The sequence below is a fragment of the Engraulis encrasicolus genome, chromosome 16, assembly GCF_034702125.1.
Source record: "Engraulis encrasicolus isolate BLACKSEA-1 chromosome 16, IST_EnEncr_1.0, whole genome shotgun sequence".
Lineage (NCBI taxonomy): Eukaryota > Metazoa > Chordata > Actinopteri > Clupeiformes > Engraulidae > Engraulis > Engraulis encrasicolus.
Genome location: NC_085872.1, coordinates 29,387,889 through 29,393,646, shown reverse-complemented (window position 1 = coordinate 29,393,646; position 5,758 = coordinate 29,387,889).

Here is a 5,758-nt window from a genome sequence, read left to right as displayed (position 1 = left end):
CAGACAGACAGACAGACAGACAGAGTTGTAAGAGAGATCATGTTGGAGAGTCCTACAATCAAAAACCCATTCTCCTGTATTTTCTTCTAAGGGAGTGCCAAAAGCAAAAAAAAAGGGGGCATGGAGCACATAACCTTAAGCAAATGAATATGCGATGAAAGTGTGTTTAAGATCTTTCATTTGCTGTCATTGAAAGAGGGCCATACATCATGTGTATGCTAATGGCTCATGTCAACTGCTCCACTTCCTTTTAAGAAGCAGCAGGTTGCATGGGCCCCGGTGGCCTCCAGTTCCTCACATGGGCGGAGGGAAAGTATGGTGACCTTGTCCACACCAGACTCATTCATGATGATTTACATGTTCATGACTTTGCGGTTGCTCGGCTTATTCTTGCAATTGCCCAAATGGTGAAACCAGACCTGTTTCAATGTCTCTCTTATTAATTTCTCTGGTGTGGAACTATGACAGCACAATTGCTGCAGAGATCACTGGCAAACTGAAACAGTGCCAGAATAAGGAGGATGAAAATGAATTCATGTGTTTTGTTTGCACTTAGTCAATAATGAAGTCAGGATCCCTTGTAAGTGGTAAATTGAAGTGGAATAGCATACATTTAAATTTACTCCTGTATGAATTGCTTTTGCAAATGTTGCACTGCTATCGCCAGTGGTCATGTGTTTAAATGGCACGTGCTTTTCATGCAAAGGCTGTCTTATCACATGTTTGTTTTGAAAGCATACAATCATCATAAAAGCAGCACGTCAATGCCTAATAGGCCTTTATTGTGGCTTGTGCAGTACTTATGCAAAGCATTCTAGCTCTGTAAACAAAGCAATCTTTTTTCCCACCAACACAAGTAAACAAAAAAGCTTGTGTGCTACTGGTGACAAATGGCTCGCGCCTCTCTGCTCCACCATATCCTTTATTAATTGTTCTTCATTAATCGCACAGCAGCTTAGACACATACATGGGAAAAAGTCATAAGAATACAATCACTTCTGGTTCAAAGGCAGGCAAAGCAATCTCTTCACTTCAGTGCGATTCATTCCAGCTCAACCATGTTCCAGAAGCATAAGTGTTTCTTATTCTGTAGATGTTGTCAACTAAATAGAATGGCATGACTTGAGGAGTCTGAATCCTGATGATGGAGCTCATGGTCCAATGAGCTTCTGCAGGGGTGGTGGAACCCCTAGGTTGGCCCCGATGATTTCCCCTGGTGCTGGAGAATCGTGGAGGATTATACTCTTTGGTGTTCCACACAGGTGAGTTTGTAAACAGGTGTTGCTGGTATGGCTACCATGTTTTACTGTCTGATGTTGCTGTGCGATTGTGACAAGATTAAAATTCAGATTAGTGTTTTTGGAAGAGTTACATATGGGCCTCCTCTGATTTTAGTTTTGAAACTGTGTTTTTATGTTTGTTAATGTATGCTGAAGAGACTAGAAAAACAGCTACAAGCAGCACCTACTTTCCTTTATGTGGCTTCACCTTTTAAAACAGAGAACTGCATTTTTCAGTGAGCGAAACTGATGAGGCTCAGCCCCCTGAGATTTTGCGTGGCACATTTTACACCACTCATTTGGCAGCTAATATACCCCAGCAGAAGGTTACACTGTAGTTGTTTTCTTTAGGTCAGATGTAATCAGTGGGAAAAAAACACGTTTAATTCAGACTTCTGTCTTGGCTCTGAATTCCCCCCAAAATGTAGCATATGGCTTTAGGGGCTGATGGTCTAAAACTAATGAATGTGGCAAGGAAATATCATCATAAAACCAAACCATGTGGAGATGAAATTTCCCCGTTTCTGACCAACATTCCATATCCTATTCTGCTGAGTAATACACATTGATACGTGAGACGTGTAAGTGGGGCATGGCCTGGGCTTTCACATGAGTCATAGGGGTCCATGGGGGGGAGTGTGAGCCTAGCATCCCCCCCCCCCATCCAGACTGGCTGCGCTGCGCTGTGGTGAGAACGAGTGAGTGTTGCCCCGGGCCGTAGCAGGTGGAAAGAGTGTCACCTACTGGCACGTCTGGACCTCTTCACACCTAATCTAGTGGAGCTGTGAATCACACGTGTGCAATGGAACTTTTCGTTTGGGTAATCTCAGTACGTGAAGAGGAGCATGTTCCGAACCCATGTTGTGCCCTCATGTGTAGGCTACGTTTCCGTGCATGGGTTTTGCAAAGCGGGTAGATGGGGATTCCACATGCATTGTGTTTGTGAGTGTAGTAGCAAGGCCCATGTATGGAGACACAGTTCTGTGTGTATAACTCAGATCATTATTCCGATGCAACTGCAGAGTATCTAGACGTAATTCTGGCCGTTTAAAATAAAATGACAGCTACTTCTTTGTGAAAACAATTATGCTAATTCTTTCATTCCCGAGATGAGGGAGCTGAAGACTCTTTTCCTTTTGTGTTTCCCTTCCAATCTCTTTCTTCTGGCGAGGCTTTGTAGCAAAAAAAAGGGTGCAATATACTCAAGGCAAGCTAGCTTGAGGAATCCAGAGACCTCAATCAACTGAACATTTGATTTCAAGTGCATGAGAAGAGAAGAGAATTTCATTTCCATTTCTTGTGTTCAACCTTCATCTCATTAATCCCCATTCAGACGTTAGTCTATTTTGCCATTCATTTCAGCAAGCATTAGAATAAGTAGGCCTATTTATTCTCCTACCGGATAGCATGAGTGTCATAACATTTAAGGGAGTTTAAATAGGGCAAGACATTGCTGTAGCTGTAAGATCCGTTTTGCATATTTATGAAAGGTGTTAAAAATACCCACATGTCTGCTGGACATATTGTCCTCAACATATTGGAGGTGACCTATCAAATCTTGTGTCTCCTCTTTTCCTCTTGCTCTCTGTCTCTCTCAAACCAAACATTTATTCTTTACACACACTCAAATGTGCCAGCGCACGCACGCACACACGAATGGCACACACGCTCGTACACACACACACGCACACACACACACACACACACACACACACACACACACACACACACACACACACACACACACACGCGCGCACGCGCACACACACGCGCACACACGCACACGCACACGCACACGCACACACACAAACACGCGCACACACACAAACACAGGCACACACACAAACACACGCACACACACACACACACACACACACACACACACACACACACACACACACATAGGATAGGGGGAAATACTTTGTAGTTTTTGGTGTAATAGCTGCACATTATCTGAGATTACCAGTGACCTCAAAGTCTTCCATTCTTGCCCCTAGTATTAGCATGTCACATGACCCTGCAACTAAACCATCAGGTCATCACAACATTGCCTGGCTCTTGTCTGTATTCCACGCAGCTTTGTGAGCTCCACCACTATAGGTCTGGGAGACTGTAGCAGGATTCCGTTTCTGCAGTCAAAAAATAATCTGAGCATTTATTGCTTCAATATCAACAAATTCCTTCAAAAACATGTTCTGTTGATCTCTAAAGCGTCAATATGTAATTTATAATTTTATCTAATCTAATCTAATAGTATATAGTCTATACATGTAATATGTCCTGTGACTCCTCACTGCGAGCTGCCATTGATATTGAAGCAATAAATGCTCCAAATATTTTTTGACTGGAGAAATGAAATCCTGCTACAGTCTCCCAGACCGCCGTGTGTGTGTTGGAGCTCCACTAGGGAGCTCCAGAGCTACACACACACAGAGAGGTCTGGTCGGAACCAGGCAAATAATCACAACACACCTTCTCACAAATCGTTTAACAGGCTATCATTAGTCATCATTATAGAACATTGTACAATGAAAGACCTTATGGGAAGGTGTTCTTGCAGAATTACTGTAGGTCTAATGTGAACTGCTTTTATGTTGCTTAAATTTTGGGGCAGATTGCTCATGGGTCTTGTGTCACCTGTTGCCATAGCATTTTCTGTTCTTGCTAGAATGTGTGTGCTCTTGGAACGTTCAACGAAGGTGTCGGTCATTACAGTTTTACATTTTTTCCTCCCCTTTAAAGACGGCTAAGAAACCATGCACAAGCCAAATCCATAACGTGAGAGGGAATTGCTTTGTTCACACTTAGTGGAACACCAATGCGGTGTGCTGTAATCAACTGGTGTGGCCCAGATAATATAACACTTACAGCCTTGTGATCTGAAATGGGGTCAGGTGGGCATAATATATTCATTTACTTATTTATTTAAATATCATAGGAATCATTGCCAGAGGTGCAGAGAAAAAGAATGCTACTTCTTTTAACATATGGATGAAACAGGAGCCTCCTGAGATTAATTGATATTTTAATTGTAGTTGTGTCCTTAACACATGTTAAAAAAACAACAACAACAGCAACAATAACAAAAAAAACAAGCAAATCCATTGTGTTGTTGTGATGCACTATTTTGCTATATTTTGTACAGAGATAGTTGGTAGGTCTACATAAAATGCTAAATGTTATCTCATTTGAAGACACAATACAGTAATGGAAAAAAAACCCATCCCTAACAACAATTATAACACACTTCAGTGTCAAATTTGACCATAAGTCCCCCGGTTGCTCAGGACATTGTTACCGTGGTTACGGTGAGCATGATGTCCCAGGTGCACTCTTTAGGTGTGTAATGAGAGGGTGAAGTGTGGTCCCTGATGAGAAGGGGGGGCATGCGACAGTGCCTTGTTTGAGCACTTGTTCACAAGTTTTGAATAATTCCTGATAGGTGGTGCGTGGAAGTGATTTTTCGCAGAGAAAAATGATCTATCGTATACCGGAGGGGTGGGAAAGTAGGCAGCTGCATATTACATGATGTTGTACCATCATAACTTGTTTATTTTGTTTTTTTGCTGAGAACAGATAAACTAAAATAAACTCTGGTTAGAGAATCGTGAGAATTTTGCAAACTGTGCAAGAGTGAAACGACTATTTCTTTCTGCTATATTCCCATGATGAAGGACAAAAACAGGCAATGCGTCTTTACAGCTAGCACAATCAAAATCCATTGTTAATGCCTCTTTAATGTCAGCCTGTCTAACTGCTTGCAAAATTATACAGAGGCTCCTATCTAGCAATGCTATGGAACACTGCTTCCCAATTTCATTGCTCATGATTTCAAAATGTTGACCGTGTGCACATCAGCACTCTATTTGAAGCATCAGCATGGCATTGCAAGGCATATTAATGGGTTTTGCTTTACAAACATCAACATTATTTTGGCATTTTGATGATGTATGTATGTGCTTGCACCTTAACAAATTTGCTGCATGAAAACAAGCCTGTAGATGTTGGTTTCCTGTGGCAATGTCAGGGCCAAATGCTTTAGCGAATGCAGAGGTCACACATTCATTTTCCAAAATACAAGCTAAAAATGAGGAACCTCTGAAAGGCCCAGTTTGCAGTGGACTGATATTAGTTAATTTATCAGTAGAAATGCATACAACACAAAGTCAAAATAACATGTTGTCCTAAAACACGAACATTGAAAATGTATTAATTCGCCATGCAGGCACACACACAAAGTCATTTCATTTCATATGTTTTGGTCATATTTTGTGGCAGGTCCATATGGTGTCTCCCCATCCCTGATATGTCTGGTTAGATTAACTTTGTCTTCAGTGATGCAGGGCATAGTCGAAGTCAGTTGTTTCACAATGGTGCTAAGGTATGACCTACCGCATTGTTATTGCAGCACAGTGGGCAACAGACCTGCATTTAATTCCTGGATAATCCCCTTGTGGATAGGCATGAATAGGTGTTTT